We start from the raw sequence: 17,322 nt of genomic DNA, 5'->3' as shown, positions 1-17,322 counted from the left end.
TTGGTTTGGTTTGATGTGTGTGTGACAATTTTGGAGGTTCTGGAATAAGAGTTTTGGGCATATTGTATGTGATCAATGACTTCTACACCATCTCCAAACTCAGCTCCCCGCAGGAAGCCAGGTGTATTGAGCACTTGAATGCCAAAGGCCTCTGGCAAACCTTCCATCTTGGTTAAAGATGGAGGAGATCTGGTCTCCTCTGCCCGTAAAACTTCCCCTCCCAGGGTCAACACTCTCACTGATGCAGGATTCGGCAGGGGAGTCCGTACACCAGTTGATGAGATGGTAGATGAATCAAGGGAAAGGGTGAGTAACTCTTTTTCCCACTCCTCTCCCAGTGATTCCAGCAGCAGTCTCAAGCCTCGAACTACAGGGGTATCCATCGGCCAGTCTGAGTTAAGCCGGAGAGGGCTATGTCTGTAGTGCATTCCTTTACACATCTCTTTCGAGAAGAATGAGGCATTGCAAGAAAGACTGGAGTGGTAGGACTCCCAGTGTCAGCGTTATACCCCCATCTTAGAGAGGCTCCTCCCCCCAGACAGCAGAGCCTGATTAATCTGTTATAAATCTCTGGAAGCACAGTAGTAAGAGGGAGACAACTACTGCAGTTATATAAACTGTGGTTGTGAATCGGTGAAAAATTAATGTTTCTAGGAGTCTTAAGATTCAGGATGAGCTTTTCCCATGAAGAGATTTTTCCCTAAATGAAAACTCCCTCTAGCCAGTGAATATTCCCAGATTTCTTTGGTTCATGGGGCCAATAGGTAAAAGAGAGAGACACAAAGAGAGAGGAAGAGAGAGAGAAAGGAATAGATTCAATAGGAAATTCAGAAACATTCAAATCGCAACCAACAATAACCAATCAGAAAAAAAGAGATTTACATCCTGCAGAGACTCTAAGCTAAGCAATATAACAAGATGATACAGGGTGCAAGTATAATAAAGAAACATATACATACATGTCCAAAGTTTTAAAAGGTCCTGCACATAAAATCTGGGGGATATGCGTGTGGCCGGGCTTTGCGTATATCGAGCACATTTTACAAATGGCCTGGCCACGCGTGTATCTCTCGATACATGCAGAAGTGCCGGGGCATGTTAAAGGGCCAGGCCAGGAGGTGGGGTCTAGGTGGGGAGGGGTAGGGCAGGGGCCAACCGGGACAGCAGCCATTAGTACCTGTCCCAGAGAAGCATGCACCAGCAGCCGGCTGGCATGTAGAAGTTACTTCTTCTCTGAAGGAGCAATGAGTATTAAAACAAAAAAAATTGTAAATAGCTAGGTAGGAGTTAGTGGTCGGGGAGGAGAGGAGAGGGTAAAAGGTAGGAAGGGTAGTTAGGGGTTAGGGAAGTTCCCTCCCAGTCCGCTCCTTAATTGGAGCGCTCATGTTATAAAATCAACACATCCATGTGCACGCCGGGAACCACACACACATGGACGCCTGCAAGCTTATTTTAAAATTGACCCCATACTGTGGAAACACAACAAATCCACTTGTTATTGTTGATACCTCTATTATGAAATATTATATAACATCAAGAGAATTATCAAAGACATGCAATGGACCATAACATTCAAGTATTATCATGAAACATAAGGAGCACTTGCTCAGTGACAGGTCTGATGAATATCTTTACTATTCCTTGATTTGCTGTTTTGGTTTCTTTAGTATTACTTGGATTGTGAGCCCTCTGGGGATAAGGAAACACCCACTTTGAAGTAGCTTAAAGGTGGAATATAAATCAGATCAAAGCTGTGCACAATGCAGAATTACATTCTAAGAACATGAAAATTCATCATTTCTGTAAGGTTTTATACAGAGATGCCAGTGGTAACAAGCATTTGATGTATTATCCAGGGTCTGACCAAAAAAGAGCACAATGTGAATGATTTGTGTAATAGCTCATCTCAGTGCTGACCATATTAAAAAATGGTTGAGCTGGTATGCTCCCAGTTTATCTTCAGGAATCATGTTAATGGCAAGTGCAGTTATCTGTGGGTGGATATATGTGTCCACCCACAACTTGAAGGAATCTCTTTCAGTTGGAAATCCATTGTTGCTCTTTGTAAGGATTGGAAATCAAATCCAGTTAGCATGTTGCCTGTATCTGGTGAGCTGCTGAGACAGATCTTGCAGGGTCCACTCAGTTCTGATCCATTGGCAAATAATGCCTCTGATCTAGACATGTTGACCAGAGATGAGCTTCGGTTTTTATTACCGGGTCGTTTTTTTGAGTCGGACGCATCGGGTAAAGTTTGATTTTCCTCGGTTAGTTTTTTGGAAAAACGAATAAAAAACTAAACGGGGAAAAACGAAACAGGCCCAAAAAACAACGCAGGAAAGCAAAGCTCAAAAAAACCCACCCCAAGCATTAAAATTTACTATAATACATTAAATACAACCCTCCCACCATCCCGATCCCTCCCCAAGACTTACTAACATTCCTTGTGGTCCAGCGGGGTCCTGCAAGCAATTTCTCCCTCCATGCCATCGGGCTGTCTGGCCAGCCTCGCATCAAAATGGTGCCGATAGCCTTTGACCTACTATGTCACAGGGGCTACCGGTGCCATTGGTCAGCCCCTGTCACATGGTAGGAGCAATGGGTGGCCGGCGCCATCTTGTGCTCCTACCATGTGGACCGCTGGACCACCAGCCCTTACTATGTCACAGGGACTACCAGTGTCATTGGTCATTCTCTGTCACATGGTAGGAGAACAAGATGGCGCCGCTTGAACTTAGGTAGGCTTCACAGGGTCTCCTGGAGAGGAAGTAGACAAACGTGCCCACGGACAGCAAGGGAGTGCGGTCGGACTCAAGACTGTAGGTCAGATGGTCACAAGGAAGACCAGAACAGTGTAGGCGATGACAAGGCAAGGGACAGAGCCAGAATCAGGAGATGTGGTCAATCAGGCAAAGGTCAGAATCCGATAGTAAGTGCGAGGAGTAGTCAATGAGGCAGAAGTCATGTTCCAGAGGTCAGATGAAGTCACAAGGCAGGCAGAGGTCAGGATACAGGCAGCAGACAGGAAGGTGTACTACCTGGGAGATGAACAGACAGATGCAGGAACAGAGGGGCGCTGGAAAAGTAGGATGCAGGAACAAGGCTAGATCAGTAGGATCCTGGAACAAGGCTGGAACGAGACTGGAACACTGCTGGAATGAGACTGGAACAAGGCTTAGGATGTAGTGACAATCTAGCACAACTTGCAGTGCCGACTGCCAAGGCAAGGAAGTGCAGGCAGGAACTTCCTTAAGTAGTTACTTCAATCAGGGCACACTGTGGAGCTAGGACCTGCCCCTGGCCCTACAAGAGGCCAGGTGGCCCGTGTGCGCATGTGTAGGAGTGTGGGCAATGCCACGGGAGATGCCAATCTCCGGCGTGAGGCCTGGTGTGCAGTGGAAGGCCCAGCGACTGCTGCCTCGGGACGCCGAGGCCTGGAGGCGCTCATGGATGCCACTGAGGAGGCAGACCCGGGACCTGCAGAGGAGCCAGAAAAGTGAGCAGGCCCTTGCCCAGGCCAGATGTGGATGGGGCGCTCAAAAGTACCCCCCTTCTAGGCCTCCCTCTATGTGGCCGTGCCTTTTCAGGGTAATTTCTATGAAAGGTCTTCAGGAGTTCCTTATCAAGAATGTTGTGGGAAGATTCCCACGAGTTCTCCTCGGCCCCATAACCCTCCCATGTTAGGAGGTATTCTCATTTTCCTTGATGCAGACAGATGTCGAGGACCTCTCTTACCTGGAGAGATGTATCTGGTTCGGTAGAGACCCGTGGAGGAGAGGGAACTCTACGTGAGGGCCAGGAGAGGACCAAAGGCTTCAGCAGTGATACATGAATGTGTTATGGATGCCCAAGGCACATGGAAGCTGGAGCTGATATGATACTGCTCCCACTCTTCGAATCACTGGAAACGGGCCAATGTATTTGGGAGCCAAACAATGAGAGGGAAGTTTCTATTGTATATGTCGGGCGCTTAGCCACACTTTCTGGCCAGGACAGAAGAACGGAGTGGGACGTCTTTGGGCATCAGAGGTACGCTTGGAACATTCAGCGGCCTGGGTAAGGCATTCTTTGACTTGATTCCACACCTGACGAATGGTGTGGGCCATGGATTGCGCAGCTGGAGAAGGAACAGTCACTGGAACTGGAAGTGGCAGCAGAAGTTATCTTCCAAATACCACAGAGAATGGAGATACTTCGGTGGCAGCAGCGATGAGGGTATTGTGTGACAACTTAGCCCAATTTAGTAGATCAGACCAGTTGTCCTGCTGATCATTCATGTAAGAATGGAGGAATTTTTTTTAAGTCTAAGTGGTCCTTTCAGCTTGACCATTGTCCTGTGGGTGATAGGCTGATGTGAAACTCAAGGCAATGTTAAACTTTTTACATAGGAAGCGCCAGTACCAGATGGCAAAATGTGGTCCTCGATCATATATAATTTCCTTTGGAAGTCCATGAAGATGGAAAATGTTTTTCAGGAACAACTTGGCTAACTCTGGGGCCAATGGGAGGCCCGGCAAGGGAATAAAGTGAACCATTTCAAAAAACGATCGATGATGACCCAGATTACGGTATTGTTCAGGGATGGAGGAAGGTCTGTGATAAAGTCCATGGAGATGCTGGACCATGGATTGATAGGTGCTGGAAGTGGTTGGAGTAGGCCCCAAGGCCATCTGGTAGGCGGCTTCTGTTGGGCGCAGATGAGACATGAATCTACATAGTTAAGAGAGTCTTGCACCATGTTGGGCCACCAGTAGTATCTCCGTAACATCTCTAGGGTCCTGGAATGACCTGGGTGTCCTGCCAACTTGAAATCATGAGCCCATTTCAGAACTCGTTCACGTAATCTACGTGGAATGACAGTTTTCCCAGCTGAAACTGTAGTGGTCACGGCAAGGGATATGCAGGCCAGATCTATGATATATCTAGGAACATCGGGGACATCCTCAGGTTCAAAGGATCTTGAGATTGCATCCACACAGAGGTTCTTGGAAGCTGGGTGATAACATAGAATGAAGTGAAACCGTTCAAAGAAGAACACCCATTGGGCTTGTTGAGGATTCAGGAGTTGAGCTTCCTTAAGGTGCTCAAGATTCTTATGGTCGGTGAAGATGGAAACTTGTGTTGCACCCCTTCCAAACAGGGCTGCCAATCTTGGAGTGCCAACTTGACGGCGAGAAGTTCTCAGTCACCAACAGTGTAACGCTGCTCTGTAGGAGAGAACTTGTGTGAGTAGAATGAACAAGGTATCAATTTACCCTTGGAGAGAACTGGCTTAAGACTGCTCCTGCCCCAATTGCAAAGGCGTCAACTTTGACGACAAATGGACATCTTGGGTCTGGATGCTGAAGACAAGGACCGGAACAGAAGGCTTCTTTGAGTGTCTGAAAGGCGGCTTGTGCTTTGGGAGTCCACACACGAGTGTTAGACCCTTCCTTGGTCATGGTGGTAAGCGGAGCAGCTAGGGTAGAATAATTGGCAATGAAACTTCGGTAATAATTAGTAAAGCCAAGGAAACATTGTAAGGCCCATAGGCCCACTGGCTGGGGCCAGTCTTGGATCCCCTGGACTTTGTCTGGATCTAAGGAGAAACCTCGATCAGATATGATGTACCCTAAGAAGGGTAAGCAATTTTGCTCGAAGAGGCACTTCACTAACTTGGCATAAAGATGGTTTTCTCTTAAAAGTTGGAGAACAATCCAGACATGATCTCGATGAGATTCAAGGTCTTTGGAAAAGATCAGGATGTCACCAAGATATACGACTATGAGGGAGTAAAAGAGGTCTTGGAGGAATTCGTTCATAAGGTGTTGAAAGATCGCTGGGGCTTGACATAGCCCAAAGGACATCACGGTATATTCATAGTGACCATCCCTCATGTTGAATGCGGCTTTCCAGATGTCTTCAGGTCGGATGCGTACCAGATAGTACGCACCCCTTAGATCCAACTTGGTGAAGATCCGTGCCCCTCGCTGGCCAAAAGTTCCGTTTGTGTCCAACGAGGTCCGGGAGCGGAACCGCGGTGGACCACGTGACGGCCGCGTCACTCCGACGTGACGCGGACGGCACGTGCTCCTCGCAAAGGAATAGAGGAATGGCTTCCTGACTCCCCGCTGGACCACCAGGGAGTTTTGGTAAGTCTTGGGGGGGGATTAAGGAGGGTGAGGGGGTTTAAATTTTTATTTAGGATCAACAATCGCGATTTCCAACGTATTCAACATAGCTATGTTGAATAAGTTGGAAATCCGATCGTTTTCGCCTCATCACTTTTTTAAGTTAAAAAAAAAAAAAAGTAGCGTTTTACATATAAGTTCAAAACGAATGCACACCCCTACCGACCAATGGCACCGGTAGCCCATGTGACATATTAACGGCAAAGGCTATCAACGCCATTTTGATTACTGGAGCCAATGGCCCGAGTGAAGGAGATCGCTCCTGGACCCCCGCTGGACCACCTGGGACTTTTGGCAAGTCTTGGGGGGGTCAGGAGGGTGGGGATTTTGTTTAAATTTGCTCCTTTAGACAGCCGAATAATTTGGTGAAGATTTGTTGTATTCATGGGAAATTGCGATACGTTTTGCGATGCAACAAATACAACAAATATGGCCCTATACATTGCAGATTGCCAATACGTTGCAAACGAATCCACACCCTTATATTCTAGGTCAACACAACTGCTAATATATAATCTAGTTCATATTCATACATTTTCTAGGTCAACACAACTGCAATTACAAATTTTAATTCTACTAACAATACATTTTACATCATTCACTGCTATTCCTCACTCCATTAACACCTCTGGTACTGATGTTGAAGTTATCAGCATATTAGTGTTTTACATTAAATATTATGCATTTCTAAAGAGCCATGTTTTCAGTTCACACTTGAAACTTTTTCTTTCTGTTATCTGATGTAATGAATCTGGAAGAGAATTCCACAACTTGGGGCCCACTATGGAAAATACTCAGTCTCTTATTTGCATTAGGTGTGTGTTCCGAGTAGAAGTCCTTTGTATTTTTTATCTTAGGACACTCTGTGGTGTGTGATGTTGAACTGTCACTCCTAATAAGCATAAATTAATATTGATGATTTTGAAAATTAGAGTTAATAATTTATAATGAATTCTGGATTTTCAAGAAACCAGTGCAATTCTGTCAGCACTGGGGTGATGTTGTCAAATTTCCTTGTACCTAGTAAGAATCTAGCAGAGGCATTTTGAAGTAATTGTAGTGGTTTTAGTAGTCCTGAGGGTAGGCCTAGTAATAGGAAGTTGCAGTAGTCTAGTTTGAAAATAAGTGTTTGTAAGACAGTGCAGAAGTCCTGTATTGTTATCAAAGGTTTCAGCAAATGTAATATTCTCAGCTTGGAGTATCCTGTTTTGATTAATTTGCTTATATGCTTTTTCATGGTGAAGTTCTCATTGATCTGTATTTCTAGGTCTTGTACTTGATCTGAAGGAATGATATTTATAATTCCTAGGTCTAGGATTGGCAGTTTGATTATCATGGTATCTCTCCTTAACACAATATTTAAGTTTTTTGGGTGTTTAGAGTTAGTTTTAGTTTAGAAAGTTTTTGTTGTATAGCCTTCATGTATATTGACAGAGATGATTCAGATTTTTCAAATGTTTTATCGAAAGGGATGTAGAATTGTATGTCGTCTGCATATAGAAAGAAGCTGATTCCTAGATTTGCTATTAATGCGCATATAGGCAGTAAATAAATGTTGAATAATGTGGCTGAGAGTGATGAACCTTGGGGGAATAGTCTTCTTTGATGTTAAATAAGTCAGAGAACTCTGACCATGTAAGGGACCTGTTGCTTTGATCATCCATGATAACGTACATCTTTACCGACCTCCTAGGCTGTCCCTTGGGGTATACTGCGGTTAGGCATATCTTGAAACATGACATTCTGTCATGACATTCTCTACAAACTTCTAGGGGTGTGCATTCGTTTTGAACTTAAATGTAAAACGCAACTTTTTTTTTTTTTAACTTAAAAAAGTGATGAGGCGTAAACGATCGGAATTCCAACTTATTCAACATAGCTATGTTGAATACGTTGGAAATTGTGATTGTTGATCTAAATAAAAATTTAAACCCCTCACCCTCCTTAATCCCCCCCCCCAAGACTAACCAAAACTCCCCAAGCTGGCCAAAAGTTCCGTGAGGGTCCGGGAGCGGACCCGAGGGGAATCACGTGACGTCCGCGTCACTCCGACGTGGCGCCAACGTCACGTGATTCCACTCGGGTCCGCTCCCACGGGGAATCACGTGACGCCGCGTCACTCCGACGTGGCGCCGACGTCACGTGATTCCCCGCGGGTTTGCTCCCGGACCCTCGTTGGGCCCAAAAGGAACTTTTGGCCAGCTTGGGGGGGCCTCCTGACCCCCCCAAGCTGGCCAAAAGTGCCTTTTGGGCCCAATGAGGGTCCCAGAGCGGACCCAAGGGGAATCACGTGACGCCGCGTCACTCCGACGTGACGCCGACCTCACGTGCTCCTTGCAAAGGAGTTCAGAAATGGCGTCCTGACCCCGCTGGACCACCAGGGAGTTTTGGTAAGTCTTGGGGGGGGGGGGGATTAAGGCGGGTGAGGGGTTTAAATTTTTATTTGCACATATGGACATAGACTCAACTTATGGAATTCTCCATATGTCCATATTGACCGCAAATGACCCCCCCTTTCGACTTATGGACTTATGAACTTAAACTTTTGGTCTGCACATCCCTACAAACTTCAGTATATTTCAGTGTGACTTCAAGTGCCATCTCAGATAAATTGTTCTCTCCACTGTGCTTCAATATGGGGGCAGCAGCATTATGGGAGTTTAGACTTACAGCATCTGGATGAAAGGCTGTTACATGTCTATCGTTGTTACCATCTCACAGTTAATGACTGTTGAAGAGCAGCATCTGTAACATATTCTTTGAGCAAGTTGTTATGGTTAATCTTTTCCCTAAAACTACAGCATTTCTATAGAGGGTAAGATTTATTGTGTATAGGGCATTGTTTATCATTTATTCTCTTGGATTTTTTGTGGAGAGGGGAGCAGGATATATTTATGTAATGGGTGACACTTCTGTCTTATATACAAATATGGATGTTTTCATATTATTTTACCTTTTAGTTGATCTTCCATCTCAAGGGTGGTTTCCACTGGTCACATCAGAGATTTTATCTAATGCACCAAATTTGAAACTCATATCAGTTATTGTCCCTGCTTTGTCCTGATTGAGCCTGGAGGAGAAGCAGTGTTATTCTCTACTTTATATCTTGATTCTATTGAAATCCATTTTTCCTGCAGGCTGTGTGGCAGTTTCTCTCAAATGAATTCACTTTATCACCAGTGTCCAGAAAACTGAGGCCTTCACTTCCAGTTCTAGAAGCAAATCTCCAAGTTTTTGCAGCTTATGGTTGTCACTGTTTGAAATTTTTGGAAAATTCTTAATTCTTCTGAGGATAGCATCTTCAATTATTTCAGGACTACCATTGTACTGTTGAATTCTTTGCCCCATCGTCATAAGACTTTCTGAGAGATTATCTATGGACACTACCCTTAGCTCCTCACATATTCTGAGGACTTGCTCTAAGCCTTTTCACTAATAGGTCTTTTCTTTTTTTTTTTTTTGCTTGTGGTCAGATTCAGGTCTCTGATGACACTGTTGAATATTAATCTCCAAGCTCTTTAGTTCTCAGGATAAGATTCAAAATTATTGAGCCTTGGGATGACAAATTCATGATGGGTTATGTATTTGGGCAGACATGACCTGTCTGACACCTCACTTTTCAGGTAATTATGTTCTTGTGGGAAGCTGTTGCATGATATGATGTTGGGATCCTTTCTCACTATGTCATTTCTAGGCACTGAGGTGGATCATGTGCATTTGTTTTTTTTTTTTTTTTGTGGCGGACATGTTGCATATACTCTTGCTGATGACAGACTTTCATCCAAGTCTAGAACCCAATTCAAATAGGATACTAGGATATAGGCTTGAAGTAGAGTGTCTCTTTGCACATGCATACCTGGATCATAAGCTGATTGTAGTGCTTCTATAAGTGTACAAGCATGCTGATCACTGTGAAGATGATTCATATCTAAAGTAGAGCATATATTGAGTTGATCTATACTAGGTGTAGAGTTCTTCATGGACAGGCTGGATTGCCTCAGCATCTGTTATTTCTCCTGGCTGAGGAGTAAGAGTGAGCTTCCATGCTCAGAGGCAAGTGCTAGGACATAGTTCCTAGTATGCTGAACAGGATCGTCTGAGAGAACCTTATCAATCTCCATTTTTCTTGTCCCACAATTGGTTTAAGGCTCTTAGCTTGGACTTCTGCAGCAGTGGCTTTGTTGTCCTGATGCAGCATTTTAAACTTACATCTAGCTCAGTTATCCTGTGTGTGACTGCAGCTGTGATAACAAAGTTCTTCTGCCTCCAATTCAGTTTTCTGTGTGTGGCTACTGTTTATTCTCCTTCTCAATTCTAGCTCTGGCTAGCCTTATAACAGCTTCTTGTTTACTTAAAGAAAAATGTTCTTGTGCAGTTTCTGCTTCTGTGTGTACTTTGGTGATAACTAGACTTGCTGAGGACAGATTTGAATGGACTGATTTCTGTGACCTTGAAGACCTTGTAGAGCATTTAGAAAGACTGGAGTACTAGGATACAGTTTCTTTAAAACTTTCAATTTTTGGCTGTGTTTATGATATAGAATATAAGGCATCTATCTGACTGTTGATAACATTTCTAGCTGTACTAAAATTGGCATGCTGAATATCCTCTATACCTGTAGTGCTAGAAAACTTATATCTCTATGATTCCAATATTTCCCATGGCTTCTTAATCTGCTTTAGGTAGCTTTCCTTCTCAGATTCATCATTTTCTAAAGCCTTGACTATCACAATATGTTTCCTTAAAGAAGCAACCCTGGCTGGAGGAGACGCCTATTATGCATTTTGACAGAACACCGTGTTTCCTGAGGAAGTGTTTTCTGCTATCCTTTGAAACAATGAAAAACACTGGAAGGACCAAGTTAGAACTCTGAGTATCTTATCACTAGTCTCAGGCTACTGAAGTCATCACAGTTGAGAAGGAGGGAAAGCAGCAGGATTTTCTCACTTGCTGAATAACTGACTGCACCATGTGAATGACTTTGGAGAAATGCTAGCAATAAATAAAATTGGGAATGGGATCTTCTCATCACCCTCTTTTGAAAAACATACAGCTAGATGCTTGATGAAATTTCTGATGACTATCTCCTTTTATTTTCCAGTGCTTTATTAGTCTACTTCCTTTTGCACGTGTTCCTAGTCAGTCAGTTAATCCCTCTTCGCAGCTTCAGATACCAGAGAATTCAGTTGTTAATACCAAACATTATTTAGTACAATGAGCAATTCAACACTCACTGTGACAAGGCAACAAGAATAGCTACACAGACAGCATTTATTCAATTAATAATCTGCTTTTCATGCACTTCAAAGTGGATTACATGCAGGCATTTCCCTGTCCCACAATCAAAGTTTGTACCTGTGAACAATCGAGATTGAAATAACTTGCCCAAGAACACAAGGGGCAGCAGCAGGATCTGACCTCTCATTTCCCTGGTTTGTGGCCCACTACTTTAACCACTAGGCTACTCCTCTACTCCTCCTGATTCATCTGTTATAAATCTATGGAAGTCTAGTGGTCAGAGGAGACAGGTGTTGCTGTTCTAGAACTGAATATTAATGAATAGGTGAAAAAGAGATGCTTCTTGGAGCCTGGAGGAGAATTCAAGATGAGCTGTGTCCCTGAAGAGTTTTTCCCTAATTTAAAAAATCACTCCAGGCAGGGAACGGTCTCAGATTGTTTTGGTTCAAGGGAGCAGTAGGAAAAGGAGAGAGAGAGAGAGAGGAAAACAGGAACAGAATCCAATAGAAATTTCAGAAACATTCAAACCATAACCAACAATAAACAATAAGAAAAGGGAACTTTACACCTTGCATGGTTTCGGTGTAAAAAAGAAAAATGTACATACATTGGGGAGACAGAACATTACCTTGTTATTCTTAGACTTTGGCCTATACTAGCTACAAAAAATCAAGACAACAGATAAAAGGAGGATAATTTTGGGGACAAGGGCAGACTAAAGATAGACATCAACCACAGGCATTAACCAAAGATTCTCCAAAATAGAAGATAATTTAGAGTAGATAACATAAATCAGAGAAATAAAAAAAAAACAATTGCAGCTTTTTTGACATAATCATGATACAATTTGTAAGATTCTTTTGAATAGAAATATTATTTGAAGCTTTAACAAATGTTACTAGTGTTTTCATAGACAGTAGCACCTTTCTTCCTATTAACATTAGAACAAAATGAAAGGGAATAAAAGAAAAAAGTCAAGATTGTTGAATAGAGAAGCATCATTATGATTGATAGCTGAGCAGGTGATAGTGGATGTTAGAGAAGAGTGTGAAACATCTGCCAATCCCAAATGATCAGTGCCTGAGATTTATGTCAACCCTTTCAAAAATTAATTTTATACTTTTCTCAAGAAATCCTGAGATGAGTTAGATTGCCGTTTGCATATTTAGAGAATCAGCAATATCAAAGGAATCAATACCCATTCCAGATAAGTTACATTTTCAAAGAGGCAAATACAAAACTTACATAATTCACATGACATTCTCAAACATAACAAGACATTTCTGCACTCATGATTTCTATTACCATGGGTCTCACAAACCTTAATATCAGCATATTTGCACAAATATTTTTTTCAAGCTTAAAGCTTGATAATTTTGACAGTAAGGAGACATTATTGTGACTGTAATTGCTCCAAAATGTTGCTAGCATATTTGCTGTGAATTTTGAAATGTGGTCAAAAGTAGTGGAGGAAAAGTATAGTACTGTTTTAATTTACTTCCATTTATAGAGGCTGGTTACCTTCAAATATCATTTATTGTTCTGGAATGAAATATAAACCTGTCAAAATGATCTCCCCCCCTCCCCCCTCCCCACACACTTCCCAATAAGAACATAAGACATGCCATACTGTGTCAGACCAAGGGTCCATCAAGTCCAGCATCCTGTTCAAACAGGGGACAGTCAAAGTCTCAAGTACCTGGAAAGTACCCAAACATTAAACAAATCCCAAGCTACTATTCGTTATTGATTAATAACAGTTTATGGACTTCTCATCTAGGAGCTTATCCAAACCTTTTTTAAACCCAGTTATACTAATTGCCAAAACCACATCCTCTGGTAATGTATTCCAGAGCTTAATTATGTGTTGAGTGAAAGAATTATCTCTGATTTGTTTTAAATGAGCTCCTTGCTAACTTCATGTAATAATAGTCTACACACACGGACAATTTTCTCTCCATCTCCTGATCTTCCTGCCTTAGATTGTTCACAGTTTGATGGCACATTTGATCTACTCTGCATCAGCAGCCAGCATAAATGAAACATACAATAGTAATCATAACATATTTTTAGAGATATGTGCAGCACCAACCCATGTGTATGGGAGCCACCTATAACAGCAAATCCATGCTGTGGTGACTTGCACCTTACCTCAGCTGGTGGGGGGAGGGAGAGTTGCCTGGCCTTCCTCTACCACATGGTCCTTCTTACTGTTTGCCATTGCCCAGCATGTCATCCACTCACACAATCAGGCTCTGATTTAGCACATGGCATCCTCCTCTTGGTGACGCCTGCTCAGAGTGACATAATCCACCCAGGTGGCCGAGCAATGCTGGGCCCAAGGGAGGATTCATAGTGCTAGGTCCTGCAGGCTTAGTGGCCCTCATGATTCTGGGACAAGAGGGCCATCCCCCAAGCAAGAGCTCTGTGGTAATACTTGTCCTAGCACTGAAGGGGGATTGGTTAAGGTGTGGGAGGAAAGTTAAATGGCATGGTCGGTGGTTGGCCAATCATGGGTCAGTCAGGTGCCACACAGAGGTGCTGTAGGAGCCACATGGAATACAATTGCAAAATAATAACAATTTTAAATTGAGAATTTACTGAAAGGAAGGGTCTCATTGTGTTGGCAATACAAGAAAACCTTCCTGAGTCCAGCTATGGAAAGGTTTCCAATAAAAGGAGAGCATGTGGGAGGGCTCCACTGCTGAATTAGTTCTGGTCCTCCCTACAGGCAGCAAATGAAAATTTAAAAAATGTAACTTGGGGCAACCTACAGCTTTCCTCTCTCACTCCATCTGCATGCCTGGCAATTGGAGAAGAAAGAAAGTCTTACCACATCTTGGCTCATCCCAAGGTTATCAGGGTCTCCCAGATGTCCCATAGTTCCAAATCAGTGTTTCTAGATTGCCTTGTGTCCCACAGGATAAGAATCACAGCCTGCCAGGCTATCAATCATGCATAATATGCTACAGAGGAGTAACTGTGCACTGCTGTAGCATGCATAATGGCTAGTAAGATGGCACACAGGGTGCAGCAAGAGGCCACAGAGGAAGAGGTAGGGCATGGTCTTATGGCTGTAGGATTGGTCAATGTCATGGGTAGGAGTCCATTTGGGGCCAAGGCAGTACTGGGGGTCAGAGTGTCTCTGAAGGAGAGGCCATCATGGGGAGGATGGGATGGGGCATAATGAGTGAGCCTCAAAATATGTGGTTGAAAGGACAGATCACAAGGTCAATCGTTTGAATTACTACCAAAGTCTTCATTCTTTATTTAAAGATAAGTTTATTGACTATATTTGTATTATAGCACAATTGTCTTACATAGAAACATAGACTTGCATAGCAGTGTTGTGTTTGATTACTTGCCTTTACAAACTTAAACTAAGTTATAAATTAGATACCACATGTATTTTCATGTCCCTGCCCCAGAAGTTTTTCTGACTGATGATTATTTGAAGACTAAAGGTGATCATTAATCTACCATTGTAGAGCTTCCCGGCTGCATCCGCTCCACGGCCGGGCCTGCTCACCTTTCTCTCCCATCCATAAACTCCGGTCTCTCCTCCTCCACAGCTGCAGCCAGTTTGCGGCGTCCCTGGCTTCCCCGCTCTCCATCTTCCATCCAGGTCTCACGGCGGGACTCGGCGTCCTCCATGGCATCAGCCCTGCCCCTAGGCACATGCACGCACGGACAGCTCAGCCTTTTAAAGGGCCAGGGGCAGATCCCAGATCCGTGGCATGCCCTGATTAATGGCAGTACTTTAGGAAGTGGTCAGACACCACTTTCTTGCCTTGGCAATCGGGTCGTACACTCCGGTCTCTCTAGTTTGCCTGTTCTAGTGTCTCCTGTTCCAGTGTCTTCTGTTCCAGAGTCTCCTGTTCCAGTGTCTCCTGTGTCTCCTGTTCCAGCATCTACTGTTGGAGTGTCTCCAGTGTCTCCTGTTCCAGCATCTTCTTTTCCTTCATCTCTCCATCCCTGGTAGTACCCTTCGGACTGATCTCACAGTACTGACCTTTGCTTGCTTCTGACTATTCCTGATTGCTGCCCAGACCTGATCTCTGCCTGTTCACTAACTACTCCTGATTGCTGCCTAGAAATGACCTCTGCCTGTCCACTGACTACTCCTGATCGCTGCCTGGAACCGACCTCAGCCTATCCACTGACAACTCCTGATCGCTGCCTGGAACCGACCTATGCCTTTCCACTGACTACTCTTGATCTCTGCCTGGAACTTGACCTCTGCCTGACCTGACTACTCCCGGATTGACTACAGGTATGGACTCCTGCTTCAGCTGACTATTCTGGACTGATACTGTGGCCTTGATCCTCGCTATCCATTCAGACACTCTCTTCTGGCCTCTTGCGACCTCTGAACTTTTGTGCTTTAACATCGACTGCGCACCCTTGTTCGTGCTGGGCACGCCCCTGCGCTTCCTCTCTAGGAGACCCTACAAGGCCCACCTAAACCAGGAGACCCAGGTAACCAAGGGCTCAACCTGAGGGAACCCCGGTTGCTATTGGCAAAGCTCCAGCTAGCCTCTGTCTCCTCCTGTGCTCCGCCTCCTGGTGGCAGACACTCTTCGGGTCCGACCGGAGGGTAGTACCAATCCTGCACCAGGCCAATTGTCCACCTCCAGTGCAACAACCATAAACTCTCTGAAGTCCTTATCTCTTTTTTAAACATTAATTCAATATCTAATATTTCTATTTTCTTAAAATAAATCCTATTTCATAGGGATGTTTATTAAATCTCAAGTGAAATTTTCAATTTCTCACTCAGATCGAGGATGCATTCTACTTTGACAAATGCACGCCTGTAACTTGCTCCATAGAATATAATTATAAAATATTTAGCACTTTATTAAATAGGTATACTCTTAGGCACTCGTTGACCCCTATCATTATTCATTATTTGGATGACTTTCTCTTTGTGGGTCCTGATATATCCAGTACCTGTGCTAATCTATTGTAGCAGATCCAGGATCTAGCCACTGAATTTGGCATCCCATTAGCCACAAACAAACTTGAGGACAAGGTCAGGAACCTCATCTTTTTGGACTTGGAACTTAGCTCCCAGGTAATGGTGCCCAGGCTTCCATAGAACGAGTTGATGAACTTCTTAGCATTTGTGAGCCAGGCTTTGTTGACTAATATTTTTATACACTAGTAGCTTAGGTCCCTCATCAGATTCCTTGCATTTGCCTGCAGGGTCATAGACAAGAGGTAAATATTCTTAAGCAGGTTGATTCTAACAATTGGGATTGCCTTTTGACTGTAATCCAGTATGTAATGGCAGTCAGAAAATCAAATAGAATGTTAATTATTATTAGGAAAAGAATAGAAAATAAAACAGAAAATCATAATAAAGATTCATTTTAAATAAATGAGAAAAATGCAATAAATGAGGCCATTTTGATTCAATGAATAAAATGAAATAAAAATTAGCCTCAGGTGAAATATCTGAAAATGTTATGTTAATTTCATATTCATGTATTTAAAAATTTGCCTAGTCTTATCCCTGGAGTCCAGCCTGAGGATGAGTCCTATTGTTGAGGCCTGGGCTTGACACTGGGGTACATGGCTGGGCCTAAGCTGACACTAGGGCCTGGTCCAAGGCCAGTCCTATCACTGAGGCCAAAGCTGGGGCATGGCACCAGGGCCCTGGCCATGGCCTAGGCCTAGGCTTGATTCCTAGGCCTGATGATGACAATGGGTCTATGGTCTAGACCTAGGCCTAGGCTCAAGGCCAAGGCTCAGAAGTCAAGGTACAGGCTTTCAGCAGTTCTTTTTTCTTCTTCTGTCAACATTGTTTTATGCTGCCTGGTGGAAGTGTGCAAATCGCTGACATTGCTTGGGTTCCTTCCTCCCAGTGGGATGGCACCATCTTGGTGTATGGCTGTACATTAATATGGCA

This window comes from Rhinatrema bivittatum, chromosome 5 (assembly GCF_901001135.1).
Source record: "Rhinatrema bivittatum chromosome 5, aRhiBiv1.1, whole genome shotgun sequence".
NCBI classification, from domain to species: domain Eukaryota; kingdom Metazoa; phylum Chordata; class Amphibia; order Gymnophiona; family Rhinatrematidae; genus Rhinatrema; species Rhinatrema bivittatum.
The sequence above is the reverse complement of the archived record's forward strand: the minus strand, read 5'-3'. Positions refer to the sequence as shown.